The following is a 17,998-nucleotide window of genomic DNA, read 5'->3' as shown; positions in this document are numbered from 1 at the left end:
ATGTCCATATGTGTATTTTGGAGGAAAATCCTTTATAAAAAACTTCATAGAAAACCTTACATATTTGGGAAATATGAATAATGGGCAACTTGATATAATGCTCAAAAACAAGAAAATTAAAAATTTGTGTTTTTGAACACATATCACATTAAATGTGTAAAATAGCACCAGATACATATTTTCCAGGTTTAGCTGCCTAATGAAAATGACTACACACAATCCAGCACATTCAGGAATATTTGCATTAAATTACACATGTATGTATTGATACGTACAAACACACATACACACTTATAAGTACATATTTATCATTGTCAAAAAATAAGTATGTAACTACATAAGAACAACTAAGCAAATAAAAATCAAACAACATAAATGTCATCTAGCTTAATATACTACTTTCGGAATCAAGCAAACTCTATAGCAATTCTTTCTTTGAATGAAGCTTAAATTACATAAATTTTCATGAATCTGTAAGGAGGAAGAAAATTTAAAACACAACCCCAATGCAGCAATTTAACATAAGTGATTTAACTAATTTCTGCATCTTTAAACTTAAAGCAAATAGTAACAATTGTAATAATATTTCTGCAGAGAAATGGATTGTCACACCAAGTGGCATAAATTAAGATTTCAAAAACCCTCAGTTTAATTTCGGTCAGCTTTTGTAACCAAATAAATTCATATTTGGGCTGTTTTTCTTCCAAATGAGTTATGGAAAGCTTTGTGGTTTATAGACTTATTCATTCCATATTTATTTGAAGTTTTGGACAAAGCATTTAGTGTTCAGTTTTGCTTAGATTTGGGGATTACAGATAAAGGATTATAAAATTACTCATAATTTATCTAAAAGCGATTACATCTGTCCTTACTATATAGGTGAGGAACCACTATGGAGTAGCAAGTATCATTAGCTAAATAGTCAAAATTAACACAAAAGAACAGAAAATAAGGATTAGGACCAAAAATGGTTTTCAGAGCTCCGACTCAATCACTGGGTTATGCTGCCTGCTTAATATTATTGGGAATCTTCTGAAATAATGTTTTCAAATTTTTTATAACCACTAATCTATGGAAAGGCATTGATAGAATACCTTCCCCCTTCTTTTCTATTCCTGTTTCTACTCCTCACAGCTATATCAGACCACCTCCACATATGTTAAAAAATCTAATTTTGCAGAAACACAATCTTCGCCCTGCTACTCCATTGTGGCCACACTTAAGCCCCGCCAGTCTAATGGTGGTAGATATGTGCTTTCTGTGACTTGGAATCATCTAGCTCTACTCATTGACATTTCAGTGGTCAGAGCCCTCTTTTTAGCAACATCTTCTAAGTATGAATGTAATCACTAATTTCAATTTAGAAAACAATGATGGGAAAGTTAAGACAAATAAGAAAATACACCTACTGAAAAATGTTTGCTCTCTTGATAAGGAGGGAAAACAGGAAACAGGATCTTGTATTTGTAAACAAAGTTTGTATCTCATTAAAATTATTTTTATCTTCTCTTGTCTAAACGATGTCAAAAAAATCAGAATTGAGGGAAGCATGTAAATATTTTGGTTTCCTGAAACAGTATTATCATTTATAAAATAATCCTGAACAAAACATGAATTTTAGAACACTTAAAGGTTAAAATCACCCATTATTTTTATGTATAGAATTTCCCCAGGTTTCTCAGAATGTAGAAATCATGATCCATAATTTATTACTGAAAAGCATCATATCATTCATTGATTTCAGTTGCACAATGTGTATTGTGAAATTCCAAATCATTTCCAATGTTATAGTCATTAGAAAACAGTTATTTAAACGTGAGTCATGAGATAAAATAATGCATGAAAAAGATATGATAAAAGAAAAACTTGATTTAAATATTATCTTTTATTTGAAATTGACTTTCATTCAAATTTGTCTATATGCTGTTTCATTGCATTTACTTAACATAGTTACACAACAAGTATTGTTTCAGAACAGAAACTAAATGGTTGTCAGTGGTTGGAAGTACAGAAAGAGGTTGACTAACTGAAACAAGAAGAAATATATGAATTTTAGTTGAGTTAATCAAGTATTTATAAAAATTGTTTTAAAAATCTCTCTTCTTATATTCAAACAATGGAAGTAGAATGAATTCCTTCTTCTTTTTCGTGTTTGTCTTTGTGCCAAATTTGCATTCTAATAATGAAATAAGTGGGGAGTACTGAAGTTCATGTGGCTAGGGGATAAATATGTATTTGAGGTTGACTGTTTCATGGTAGTGATGGAGATATTATTACAGTATTTTGATGCAAATGAAGTTTAAGTGGTTAAAAATATTATATAAGATTTTCTCTAATGCATCAAAAATGAATTATAAATCATATATAATAGAATATAATTAAGTACTCATTATAAGAAAGTGAAAATTAAACTAGTTATGCTCTGCAACTATTAGATTTTGAGATACACGGTAATGATGACTTTTAGATTTACAATGAGTATTAGAAGAAGAACTTCAGAAAAGAAATACATATGTATATCAAGACTAGCTGTTTTATTTGGACATCAAATTCAGGATTCTGATTTGCACCTTCTTACCTAACAATCCTAGGTATACCTTTGCCCTGTAAGATACTAACTTGTAGATCAAAAAAAAAGTTAGCATTAGAAATGTTCAGTATGTTCACAAGTTTCACCAGTGGTAAAACTTGGGGCTAGTACTCTTGAGAAAAGTTTGCCTTAACGACCCTGATTCCAAGTTTGTATTCTTGATATTAAGTGGAATTCTTGCTCAAAGCTCAGATTCCAACCCACTTCTCTCATAAACATAAATCCTATTGTGAGTCTGTAGCCCCCTCAAAAGTTGTAACTTTCTTGGTATCTTTTTTTTTCTTGTCTTTTTTCTTTATATACCTTGTCCTGATTTTCTGCTCTCCTTTACTCTTTGCTCATAGTAACTATTACCAATTTCATAACATGTTTTATCCCAGCTAACAAATAATAAGTGATAAATGCAAGTTCCCAAATCACTATCTTTACTCTAAATCTTCAGATTAATTCTTAAACTTTTTCCACCATAGGCAGCTGAATTATATCTACTATACCAGTGGTTTTCTTTGATTTTAGCTTCTGGGAGAATGCTGCCAAAAAGGATTTGTAATGTTTTGAACAACCAATAAAAAAAAATATTTAATAAAAAAAAAGGATTCCATCATTAGGGGGATAGAATACAAAGAGGATGTTACCCTATACCTCCCTCCCTGCAGAGCTGTGGGGTTCCATGTGTCTCTTCTTCCAGAGTCATAGCTCTTCTCAAGCTCATACTACTGACACTTAGCTTCTCAATTGCTTTGGTGACTTTCTGCCCTATTGTATAGTCTTTTGTGCTTAGAAACCCCAAATCTTTTACTACACAAGTGGAAATGCATCATCATTAATTGTTTTCCTACTCTTACTCCCAATTGTCTAAATCCTCCTCTTTATTTATTTTGTGTGCATGTGCGTGTGTATTTTCTGCCATTTTACTCAGTCATTTGGCAGAATCAGAAGTTTTAACAGGCAGCAGAGGCAAAAGCAAAACCTGTAGAAGAAAAATCTAAAATTGAGGAAAACCACATGCATTAATTATATTTCTCTACAATAAAAAATGACTATTAACTTTGAATGTAGGACAAGCAAGTCTTAATATTAAGACTTAGCCATCAGAAAGACACAATGAACACTAATCAAGTAGTCTTTCTGATGTGTCTGAAGGTGTCCACTAACTTCCCTGATCCCTGGGAAGAATAGAGAAGACTTGAGACAAGGACCCAAAAATCTTCCATGAAAGGAGTCCCAATTAAAAGAAGGATGCACTAGAGGAACATTACATGGAGCCCTAGGGATACAGGTGGCAAGCAAACCCCCATCAGCGTTTTGAGCATTAGAAAATCCCTTTCCCTTTTCTCTTTCATTCCTCCATAACTATTTCTTCAGCAAGAGGTATGATACAGACATTTTGGAAGAAAATTTGGTTAGAGAAGTCCCACAAATGGGTAGAATTATTAGGCAAAACTAACACTGAGGATCAGAGGAACAATGAACTTGAGGCTTAATATCAGAACTCTTGAATTTTTAAATTTGTTTTGCTCTTATCTTTTAAGTGTGTGCCCTGTGCCAACCTATTTCCAATGTTGAGAGGTGATGCTGATGTTTTGAAGTAAGGATTTAATGGAAACATTGTCTTAGATGTCATTACAAAGAAATTACACATTAAGAATCAAATAAATGGTCCTTTTTAAAAATAACTCTTAAATTTATCTTACAATGTATGACCTTCTGAAACTGCTGGGATAATGACTCATGCATGTGGTACACAATTTGGTCAAATTAATATACTATAAATAGTAACTTGATTCTTAATTTTGATAATCAATCATTTCCTATATTATATGAAATAAAATGAATTATTTACTAATGACAGAAGAATATTGAAATTAAAATTGGGTCAATAGCACATAAAGTTTATTTGAAAAAAATGAATGGGTGATACTCTATATGTGTAATATGAATTGTAATGCATTCTGCTGTCATATATAAAAAACAATGAATAGAAGATATATAGTTACTCAGGAATACATGTATTAATATTAATTACATATATGCACATTCCTAGAACTTTCTTTTGCCTGTGTCCTGGCTTTTCTCATAATTTTTTTCTAAGACTTGATATCAAAAGTCTGGAACAATTATGATGAATCAGTTTATGTTTTTAATTACTAAAGAAATGAATAATAAATGAAGTCTCTGTTTGAAACATTCAACTCTTACTAGTAAAGAAAAAAGAAAGAAACCACTATTGTTTTGAAACCATTTTCCAAGTATTCCTTAAAATCATCTTGAGCTAACATCAGATGACATGATTTTTACTAAGAACTATAAACATAAAAAGATACCAAACTGGTGTTTTCTAAACATCCATAAATCAAAATGTAACATTATTTCATTTGTGTTAACTCATTTGTAAGATCTAAATGCAAATGGACTACTTGGGGACATTAAATAAAACTTATTCACCCCTCATGTTCTATCTCAGCACAGTTGTGAGCCCCTCTGAATGACATGTTGATTTCCTCTCAGTAAGGGAGATATAATTAATGTGACCTTTTGATAAGGTGGGAGATACTGGATGAGACAAGTGCTCTCCAGAGAGCTATTAGGATCTTCTGAGCAATTTGCTAATAGTAGAGCTACCTTTATTAAAATCATACAGTTAAGAAAATAATTGACGACCATAATAATGAGGGTGTACAGGGAAGAAAAAGAACATGAAGTAAAGTGGAACTGTTAATTACTTGAAAATGGATGAACTTTCAGTGCTAAGTAAACTGATTTGGAAATTTGGTTTTGAAGTACAATGAATGAAAAACCCATAAGAAATCATGGATCTATCAATTCTGGAAAATAAATTAGTGTTATTTCTACTCTCTGATCCCATATTCATGAAAGAAATATATATTTTTTTAAAGTTGCATCATCATCTAATGTCAGGATGTAGTGATATTTGTATGTAGTGTAGGCATGGAAAATTGATAGCAATATATGTATTTTAGAATCTCCTTTCATACTAAGCTTAAAAAATCTAATAAATCTAAAAACTCATGCAATATACTTTGAAGTTAATCTATCATAATGAACAAAGACTGATGAAACTACATGTATATTGAAAAGTTTCTTTTTTTTCCAAAGTCAGAATATGGCAATATAAAAATAGTACAAAGATGCTTATCCTAACTGTTATAATGCATTAGTGTGCCCACTAAATTATCAGAAGCCCGCTGTTCATCCAGATTACATATTTAGATATTGTTTTCAATTAGTTATGAGTAATTAAAAAGGCAAAATTATGATTGCAATGAAAATATGATGTTTGAAAACACATGAGAAACTACAGAAGAAACAACAACAATAGCAAATGAAATGGCATCATTAGCTTTGTTTTTCAACAAAGTAAATTTAGTTTTAGTAAAAGTGAACGTTTTGACATTTCAAGAGGCAAGTATCCATATTTTTTTTGTCTAGATTATTGATGGTACTAAAAATGTGGTTACCTCATCATTTAGCTGAATATTTATTTGGAATGATTATTCTTAGCAATCCAAACAATATCTTTTCCTGGGCATGTTGAGTATTTGAGCTTTCAATAAAGTAATTCATATTTATAGGCTGAAATTGTATTTTTGTTTGTTGGGCATGTAATAGTAACTTGACTAGGAACCATTGATACCTTTCATGTTATACCATAGAAAGACCACCTCACAATATCAATCCATGACACCCTGGATATAAATGAATGACTACTGCATGTGAATGATCATATGATCCAGAAAAGTAGCAAAACTATAATTACCATTCACAAGGTAAAAAACTATATGCCTTTGGTAGATTTCTTTCAATGTGTAGAATTTAGAAAGCTGAGTACATCTATTTAATTTTTTTCCACTACATATATTATTTTTTCAATTAATTAATTAATTAGTTAATTATACAGTAGAATGCATTTTATCATATAGCACACAGATGGAGCACAACTTCTCATTTCTCTGGCTGTACATGATTCAGAATTACTCCAGTACTTTAAATATATATTTACAGTATATTATATACTGTATATGTGTATACACACACACACACACACACACACATATGGTAATAATGTCTGTCGATTTCCATTTTAATTTGAGAAAAAATTCTGGGAACAAGATTATAAAATAAATAAAATAATGTACTCATGGGCTCCCTAAAATCCCCAGAAGCATGAGATTATTTTCAAATGACACACAGGTGGAACATAGGAATGTTAGTGCTTAATTCACATTTTCTCTTGGAAGGTTAAGTCAGTCAGTGGAGGAAATTTCCAAACCATTTAAAAATCATGAAATATCCTATAACTGGCCTCCTGCACATTTACTCCAACATTCAACATGTATATCATAAATCCTTACCTTTATTGTCACATTTTATATCATTTCTATTTCTTCAATTTTTTTATTCTTATTTAGTAATTTTAAAATGACATTCACTGTAAGATCCTCATAATTGGTATTGAATATATAAAAGTATCATAAATTATTTAAAGGGGAGAAATATATATGACATAAAAATTAGTGTTCCTCTTGTCCATTGCATTACAAACTGCAAGTCCTATGATCTAAAATGAAACTTAATTTATTTTAACTGCCTATTAACTAAAACATAGACTTTAAATACACAACAAGAACATATAAACAATATAATATTTCATCTATAGTTTCTAATTTACCTGTGAATTACTAAAATGTTTGTGAAAATCAAGCAAACCAGCAAACAAACATGCAAACGCCTCACAAAATAAATAAATAAATAAATAAATAAACAGCAAAACCACATAAATGATAAAACTGTACTTAGCATACAGTACTGTTTTCTTAACATGAAACTGTATATAAACACTCTTTGGAAAAGTTAAAGCAGTTAAAATCTATTTAGCAGCATCTGCACAACAGACAAGACACACAGAGAATAGAAATGCCTTAATACATAAATATTAATTCACATAGCATCTGCTACATGTCAGTGTTTTAAGTATTAATATACAAAAATAATTAAGACTGATTTTCTAATTGAAAGCAGATGTCAGTATTGGGGAGAGACATTTAAACAAATAAAGACTTATGAAATGTTGAGGATAATAATAGAGCAAGTACAATACAATTTTATTGCTTTTGGAGATCTGAAAACTGAAGAGACCTTTTTAATTTTATTTTTTTAATGGAGAGCATAAGAATTCCACTTTAGAATTATTAACCTATATACTGAATTTCTTGTTTGGTAGAAATGGAAAATGCATTGCTCTAATGTGATCTAGCATGGAACAATGATGATGAGAAGCCAGGATTGCATGAACACAGGTAATACAATTAAGGGTTGACTTTGATAGGATGGAGGTCATTCAGGAATGATTTCAAGAAATGCCATAAAGTGAGTATATGCTGTCTGTGGCTGATCTATATTTTGTACGAATCACGGTGTAAAGAGGGCTAAAAGAGACAGGGAGTTTGAATGAACAGAAAGAGTCACATGAGTTATATCTATGGGAAAACACAGTTTTGCTCTTTGAAATGAAACCACATCTTTCTCTAACTGCCTGTTCTCACTGTCTCCTGATGGTACAATGTTTCACACACATTCTAAAATTTGAAGAAGCAAACATTTCCACAGTAAAGAAGCAGATCCACTGGTATATTGTGCAGTACATGGGACCTTAATACTGATACTATATAATAAAAGTATAAATGCATTTTTGGTTCTAGAATATAGAGCAAATTTTGGAGTTAGGGATGGATTTTCTCTATATGTTGGCAGAAGGATTTATGACTGGAGAGGAAAAAAGGTCAACAGAGACACAATGGAACAATTGCTCCTTCTTCCCAAACATGGTATGAGAGAGAGAGAGAGAGAGAGAGAGAGAGAGAGAGAGAGAGAGAAAGAGAAAGTGAATATACCAGTCTGAACAAATAAAACTAAGTCAATTCAATAAAATATGGAAAACATTGATAGTTATTGATAAGCTAAATATTGAGAAAATATCATTAACATTAGATACCATTTAGATTCCCAAATCTTATATTATTTGAACTATTAAAAAATAATGAAATCTACCACATCCCAAAGTGGATAGTCTAATAAGAGAAACAGTGTATGAAATTGCAAAAGGTTAAATTCTAAATAAACAATCTTTATATTGCTATTGATGGGTGATGTGGGGGTCAAAGTGTTAAAGTTGGTTTAAAGTGCTCTTCAAAAAATTTTTTTTGGTGTTTGATCAGAAAAACAATCCTTTCTACAATTATGCTAAGTCAAAAATTATTCTTGTTTTTGTCTTGTGCTTGAACTATCACACACCAGAACAAAATGATAACAATGAGCAGAACCAGCAGATACAAAAGACAGAAGGGATTAAATCTATCAGACCTTCAAATAGAGTTAGGCAAGAAATGACACAAAACTAATATGTTTACTGTGTGAATTTTCTGGGAATTCACAAATGAGTGGCTTAAACAGTGGTGATTTACTTTCTCACTGTTTTGGAATGTGGAAGACCACAATCAAGTTTCTGGTAGGCCTCACATCCTCTAAACATCTCTCCATTGCTTAAAGGTGACACTTTCTTGATGTGTCATCACTAGGTCTTCCATACATACTACATACATACTCACCTCATATCTTTCTTTGTGTATAATCTTTTTCTTCTATGGACATTGACATATTAAGTAGAATCTGCATAAATAGCACAATGTTAACTAAATCTTTTAGCAGTTTATTTCCAAATATAGTCACATTCTTATATATAGTGAGAACATCAAGATATGGATTTGGAGGGCCAAAATTCATCACATAACACTAACTAAATATAAATACAAAGAAAATCAATCCTAATGTTTAATGATTAGCTTAGATCATCCTGAGCACAACAAACAATTAGATGCATAGAACAGAAATTGAAAGCACTAACTAAAATGTTACACACAGTCAACCCAGCCAGCACTATGTATGAAAAAGGATTTTGAAATTTAGGTTATGCTTGAAAAACCTGTTCTACACTGAGGACATGTGCATGCCTGGAAGTAAAAGTGATGACCTGGAGTTGGTTTTGTAAATTTCAAACATGAAGATACAATTCTTTTTTGGTTTTGGTACCAGGGATTGAACCCAGGGGCCGTAACTATAAGGGAAATAAAAAGGAGACACAGAGACAAGATAGAGAAGCAGAAAAAGAAGTGGCTGCCCAGCCAAACAGCCTTCCCTGTACACTTCCAAGGTCAGAATACTTACACTTAACCACTGAAGCACATCCACAGTCTGTGTGTGTGTGTGTGTGTGTGTGTGTGTGTGTGTGTGTGTGTATGTGTGGTGTGTGTGTTATTTAGAGACAGGATCTCACTGAGTTACTCAGGTCCATGCTAAGTTTCTGAGTCAGATTTTGAACCAGTGATCTTCCTGCCTCAGCTTCCCAAGTTGTCGGGATTAGTCTTGAGTCACTGCACCCAGCTACAATTCTTGAACATAAAGCATGAAGCCTGATCAAAACTGGGAAATCTGATAAATCCAAATAATAAATGGAAATTGGACTAAATCCAGCTCTTATGTAAACTTTTTGTTTGCTTTCACATTTTATTGATTGTTCAAGGAAATTTGAAAATTCACACTTTTTAAAAAGACCCCATACCTGTAACACAGCAAGGAGGCTGACGGCAACAAATGCAGCTCTTCCCTCCACACCAGAAAATGTTATTGCAGAAATGTATGTTCATCTGAGTTCAAATATAATTTCTTCAAAAGCATTTTAAAGCAAAATGTGTGACACACAGAAGCAATAAACAACATACAAAAAACCATAAACACAAATAAATAAAAGACAACAGTATTAGATCCAGGGACCTATAGTTTAAAAAAATTCCTCAAATCAATTCTGTTTTCAAGTCAGAAATATATTATTTTAAAATATTTCTAGGAGAACTAAAATTTTCAAATTAGTTATAGCTTTTTGAACACACACACACACTCACATACACAAACATTGACACATACACATATGCACATAATTACAAAACTAAAATTTGTAACATGAAACCTTAGACTTGAAAGGTAGTCACATCTTTACCCCTCAAGTCCTGAGGTCTCATCATCTTTGTTATTATTCTGAATTCTGAATGTAACTTAGACATAGATAAAGTCCAAGTTCATAGGTTAAAGTCCAGATATAACTCTGCAAGATGAAACATAACACACTGAAAGGAAAATATCAAAGAATATATCAAAGGAATGGAGCTTTCACTAGCACATCTGGACACAGAGAAGAAGGGAAAATAACTGTTAACAGTGCATAATTTTCAAAAAATTTCAAGACATCCATACAAGACATCAAAAAGGCAACAAAGGTGAGACTTCAAAACTAAAGGAGTTAGGAGATCTTTCTTTTGACTATTTCATAAAAGCAGATATTTGGGGATAGGACTTTAGTTCAGTGGTAGTGTGCTGGCATAGCATGCAAGAAGCCCTGGGTTCAACCCATAATACAGAAAAATAAATAAATAATGAAAGTAGTTATTCTTTAATTCCAAACATATGTTTTTTTGGCCAGATCTTGGGAAAAACTGTTAGAATTAACTTTTTAGGAACTCTGGAAAATTACCCAAGGTTTGTAATAATCAGAGCGACTGTGGTCTAAGAAAATAGCACCACCAGAAATAATTCTGTTGAACCTCTTTGGCAACAGGCTGTGTTGTGCTGCAATTGGACCTTGCTTTCAATGTTCTCTCTACAATTCTATGGCAGTCTTGAACAAATATCGGCATTTGACCATCAGAAGTTGGAAGGAAAGCGAGGAACTGGGAGATGGGGGAGTGAGAAATGAAAAAGGGAGACAAGGCAGAGATACATAGGAATGTATATTTGTCAGAGCTGACAATAAAGGCAATCTCTCCATAGATAGAGAGCCCCAAATCAGGCTTGGGGTTTGAGACTTTTATGGGGCAGACTTTGGAATGGGAGTCAAGGGCGGGTCCTCATGCAGAGTTGGTTAAGGGTGGGGTTGGTATGAGGGAATGGTGAGTCTTTCTCAGAAATGCCCTCAGGAAGGAAAGTGTAGGAACCATGGAAAAGCTCCATAAACTCAACTTGTCAAAACAACCATTTACCTATCCAAGATTTTATTAGCAGAACCAGGACTGCTGGGGCCAGTCGCAGAAGAGAAGGGGAAAGAGAAAGAGGAGAGAGAGAGAGAGAGAGAGAGAGAGAGAAGAGAAAGTGAGAGGGGGAGATTAAGAGAGGGAGAGTAAAAGAGAGAGCACCAACAGGGTGTTAATATATATGGGCTCAATGCAGGATGAGGAGGAGCAAGGAGAGTGGGTTGTTACTTCTTCATTGGCCAAGAGTTTACGCCACTTCAGGGATTGGAGGTGAGCCATTCAAAGTTCACGCCATTCATAGGGATTGGAGGTGATGGTTCGCACGCCATTCAGTGTGTCATGGACCTGAGCTACTGGAAGAGGAGCATTCAGGGTGCCATCTTTACCAACAGAAAGCAAGAAAAGTGAGAAATTATACTCCATTTAATTCAAATGTATGATATGTCAAGATCATTGTATTGTCATGAGCAACTAATATTTTTTTTCTTAAATTGGCAGCTGCCACCTAAGATGGCTAGCCAGATACTAAGCAAGGACCTTACATAAGGAAAAACAAGAGCTCTATAATCACGGAGGTGAGAAAAACATATTTTGAGCTACTTAGAATGCCACTAGCAGAACATTACCAGTTGGTCTATCTCACCATAGCTCCCTGGGGAAGAAAAAAAAAAAATATATATATATATATATATATATATTTCATGGGATTTTGTCATTAATTGACTTTATTCAGAACTCAGTCAGCAGGAAAAACCTATTATGAGGATGTTTGACAAAATATAATTTATGCAGCCTGAGGCTTGATATCAGGGATAATCAAGTGAATTAAAACACAAAATTCTCAGTGTGACAATGTCCATGGGTGCTTTGGAAAGTTCTGAGATATTCTGGCAGATCTACAAGGCCATAATCCCATTCAGGGATATGTCCATGATTCAAAGAACATTTAATATTTTCTTAATGTCTCACCTCTGACCGATATCCACACTCTGACCCAACATAAAGTGAGGGCTGATCAGAGTTGCAGACTGGAAGCTTGGAAGGTTTTCATCAATATAAACAAGCATTTGGCAAAGGGTGAGAAGATTTATAGTTCAAAGTGCTTAGGATAATCTCTATCCATTATCTACTGACTACTAATCTAACTGGGCAGAAACTACAGGCATTGAATACAACAGGAATGTAAATTTCCAAATGTTGGTCAAGAAGAGTCATCAAACAATAACAGCAGCAATTGCTATAAAACAAGAACAGAAATAATTCCAAGTAAGGGTCTGAGTTACAGAGTTCCCACACTATATTATTTAAAATGTCCAGTTTTCAACAAAATTCTGCAATACATGTGATAACAGGTGAGAAACTGATGTGACTCCATTTTTTAAAAATAAATAAATAACAGCAGTTAACCCTCAAGGCCTGCCCTAAGGAAGGGGGCGTGACCCCTGTCCTTGGAAAAACCCACAGAGCACTCCTAAGCATATGCCCACCCTGCTGAGTTGTTTGTCTGTAAATAACAGGAGAGGTCCACTGCACCAGGTGTCCCTGACTCACTTAGGCTAGTAAGGACCCATAGCAACCCCCCCTAGCAACCTCCAATCAGCACGAGACAGGGAAAATACCTGGAATGCCAGATGACCCCCAAGTAGTTTATGGTGGTTGATAACATGTTGGAAAACCATGTAGTTTAGCAGGTACACCCCTCATGGCCTAAACCAATCAGTTCAAACAAATCTCCCTCTTTTACTAACAAATCACCCCTACCCAACTTGCTCCCGCTGCCATTTAATGTGCTAATCAATGTTAAGAGTTGTTGTTTGATTTTCCCGAAGTCTGGAATGATTTGTTGTGTGAGGTTGTGATGCACAGAGTATCCCCCCAAAACCTATAAAATCTCACTGGAAATAGGACTCACTCCCTGGGACCACTGTGTAGGGAACAGTTGTGAGTCCAGGCTGGAGCTTGCAATAAAGACTCTTACGTATTTGCATCAGATTCGGCTCCTGGAGGTCTATTGGGGCCCCACAAATCTGGCATAACACAGGAAAAGTATCACTCATAGATTTAAAAAGGTTACAGAAAATATCCCTATGAGGTCAAGACAAATATTATAAATCAGATATCTCAAAATGTGTTCTGAAAACTAAAGGCAGACATGTCTAAAATATCAAATAGAAACCTGGCTATGATGTCTCCCTGAATAAATTACATCAACAAAAAAGTACTATTGATACTGGTGATGAGGATCTAGGCCCAGACCCATTTCACTGATATGAAGACTGAACACTGGAGAAATGCAGGTGTAAACATAGAAAGCAAGTTTTATTGAAAGAATAGAACAGAGACAGACTTCTCTGAAGAGAAGGGGCCCTAGAGCTGGGTGTCTGAGGAAATGCAGGTGTTCTGTCTTTCTTATAGGCTTTAGATTTCCTTTGTTCTCTTGCCCCCATCCTGCCTACTTTACTAGTGACCAAAAAGCAAGCCAAAAGTGGGGTGAGCCAAGGACAGAACTAAGCCACCCAGGAGTACTGGAAGGAACTGAGTGGCCCAGGGGAGTTCATTCCTTAATAACCCCTTGCAGGGGGAAACAATTCCCGGGAGGCAGTTATCCTTGAAAACAGGCTGGAGGAGAAGTGCTCTGGAGGTATTAGCATTTTATTTCCCTGTTGAATCAACCCCCATCCTTCTGACCCTACCATTCATTACTTACACTAACTGTCCTTTAGTCTACTCCCCTACCCATGCTTTACTATTTAAGAAAAAAGAGCCCTATAAAAATTCTGCAGCAAAAAAAAAAGTAATTGAAATTGAAAAGTCACTGTATGGTTTAGCAATAGATAGAACCTGGAAGAAAAAAGAAGTGATGATTTTGATTGTTGTTGTTTAAATTACTATTTTTATTTTTTATTTGTTCTAACTAGTTATATATGACAGTAGAATGCACTTTTACATATCATATATCAATGAAGTACGACTTCTCATTCTTCTGGTTGTACATAATATAGAGTTATGCAGGTCTTATGACCATAGATGCAGATAGGGTTAATAATGTCTGATTCATTCTATCATTTCTATCCCGATATCCACTCCCCTCCCTTCACTCACCTCTGACTAATTCAGAGTACCTCTATCCTTTCCTAGATACACCTCTCATTGTGAATTAGCATCTGCATATGGGAGAAAACATTTGGCCTTTGGTTCTCTGGGATTGGTTTATTGTGCTTAACATAATATTCTCCAGCTCCATTCAAATGCCATAATTTTGCTCTTCTTTAAGGCTGAGTGATATTCCACAGTGTGTATATACCACATTTTCTTTATCCATTTATCTGTTGAAGGGCACCTAGGTTGGTTCCATAGTTTAGCTATTGTGAACTGAGCTGTGAGATATGAGATGTGAGATGATAGTTCAATGGAGATAATTCAATCTTAGGAGCCAAAGAAAAAGAATGAAAAAAATACATATATAAATGGAGCTTCAGATAACTGTAGGTCACCATCAGGCATACCAATGTGTTGGTAGGACAAAGAGAGAGGGACAGAAAAAGTATTTAAAAACTAATGAAACATCCCAAATCTCTTATCTACTGCCTTTTTTGGAGTCAATGTGCTTGGGTTTATTTTAATTGCTTTAAATTTTACATTTCACTGATTTTTCTAATGATAGCTAGTACATTTAAATGCAAAATCCAAAGTGTATTTTCTACCATAAAATGAAACAAAGGAGAATTTTCAATCGCCTAAATAAAACAAAGCAAGCAAAATAAAAGCTATTAATGCAAGCATCCAAGAAATTCAGTGAACTTCTGATAAGAAAAAAAGATCCACACCAAAAGACATAACATTGAAACTGTTGAAAACCAGAAACAGATAACATCTTAAAAATTCAGTATGAGGTAAAGGTATTCCTTATAGGTGTAACAGAATACCTCTCTTAAGAAATTATGAAAGCCAGGAGTCACTAAGTTGTGAATTTCAAAATATTAAAGAAAAAAAAATTGCTAACCAAAATTTTTAAGACAATCCCAGAAAAAGCCAAACAGCACATTTGTTACTGCCCCATCAAACTTACAGAAATATTAAGCAAAATGTTCAGAATGAATAGAAGACACTAAGCTGTAACTCACAGCTACATAAATAAAAAACACACCTGTCAATATAGTTAAATGGCCAAATAAAAATACAGAACAAAAGCATTTTTGTAACTAAGTGATCAAAATTAATAACTTAAAGAAATAATTATAACATTATTTTGATGTGCTTTGAATTTATAGATATGCAATTTGTATAATCCTAATAGTACAAAGGAGAGGGTGGAGATTAGTGGGAAAAATTTATATGCTATTCAAAAGCTTCAGTTAGTTCAAACCAGATAGTTTAAATGAAGATGCTAAATTCTAATACCCAGGAAAATAATTTTAGTCAGAACAGGTTAGCTTGCCTTTAGCCTTTTTGCAGAATATGTAAGCAACACAAAAGTAGTATCTAAACCTATTAATAAATTAGTGTTTTACAGTTTTCTGAGTTAATGTAATTCCCTTCCTTTTTTTTTTTTTTGCCTATGTGCTACAATGTGAAGGATAGTTTAAGTTTTTGATATTTTTCTGCTGATATAAACTTTTAATATATTTTAATTTTATGGTACTAGTTTTGTAATATGTTAATAATCATATGTAATAGGCAATCTTATTATATTTTTCCAGTATTCAATTCATTTGAAGTTTATTTGTGAAATATCATTTTTAATGTTTTGACTGTTTTCTCCCTTTTTTCCACTTAGTTTCATTTGCTGATCAATAAGTTCATATTAAAATCTCTTTTTTTTCTTAAACTATTTCTCACATGAGGATTTTCAGTAAACGCTCATGAATCATTTTCTAAACATAATTTCTGTACACTAAAAACGAAATTATTTTTACAATTCCCTTTCATGGGTACTTGGAAAGTTTTGTTTTTCTGGATCATGTTTCAGAGGTTTCTTGTTAATCACATTAAAATCTTCATTCGTATTATTTTTGTTTTTTCTTAGAAATATTGGTAGAATAAGGTAGTAATGAATAAAATGCACTGATTTTAGCAGAATTAAAAGACAAGGAGAAAGTTGAAAATATATCATCATGACATGTGTGGATTAAATTTGGAATTATTTTTAAATGTATTTTATATAAAATAGTCACTGTATTTTGCAAAAGTATTCTCTTGACTTTTAATAATTTTACTCTGAATGCTGTCATGGAAAGTATAAATGCTGTAATGAAGACCAATTTGTTACTTTTTGAAAAACATTGAATAAGATAAAGGAAGAAAATCTTATTCTCTGTTTTTGTTTAACTTTTTAATAAAACCATTTAAAATTTTGTTTCAGGAAAAGCGACACATCAGATTAGAGGATTCCACTAGAGTATTTAAAAGAAATACTTTAAAAGAGATACAAATTTTAATGAAGAGAATCACATGTTTCAATCTTTTAGGAGGTCTATTACTGATTTATCAGTTCATTATCTTCTTAATTTCCCCATTTATAAATCAGAGATGTCTGATTAACTTTCTGGTGCTATTTAAAGCATCACCCATATATGATGCGTCAAATGCATTGAAGACATATTAAGATTACTCAACTGCTTTAATAAATGGTGCCTAAGTGTTCCTTCTTGCTAAAGAAAATCCAGCAAAATGGTGGAACCTAGCCAGCCAAGATAGATGTCAACTTCACAGTAAGGAACAAGTTGTACTTTGTCTGTCTTCTGGTTCTTATTCCATTATATGTTACTATAATAATATTCCCGCCTCCCAGGGAAACAAGTTATGTTGTAATTTGCCAGAGTTATTTGTAAGGTAGGACTAATTAAATATGTTTATAAAACTCAGTGAAAGCTAATAGATGATATATATTTGATTTTAATATTTATTTTTTTTAGTTGTAGTTGAGCACAATATCTTTATTTTATTTTTAATGTGGTGCTGAGGATAGAATCCAGGACCTTGCATATGCAAGGCGAACACTCTTCCCTCAGCCACAATCTCAGTCCAGGTATTTGCTTTTATACTAGTCATTCAATAAGTAGTTATGTACACAGAATTTTTCTAAACATTGCATAAAGAACTGTATAAGGCACTATTTCTATCATCATTGGTAATATTGTTAGTTAGGCAGACAATGTACCCATGTGCTCAAATTAAAAAGAGAAGGCTTTAACTGGTAACAAATGACAAAAAGTAAATATGGCAAAAGAGCAAGAAAAAAGACATCAAAGTCAATTCTATCAGTTATCTCAATCCCTCCATTTGTCATTTACTTATTAGTATATTCAGT

The sequence above is a fragment of the Callospermophilus lateralis genome, chromosome 11 (genome assembly GCF_048772815.1).
Source record: "Callospermophilus lateralis isolate mCalLat2 chromosome 11, mCalLat2.hap1, whole genome shotgun sequence".
NCBI lineage: Eukaryota > Metazoa > Chordata > Mammalia > Rodentia > Sciuridae > Callospermophilus > Callospermophilus lateralis.
The sequence above is the reverse complement of the archived record's forward strand: the minus strand, read 5'-3'. Positions refer to the sequence as shown.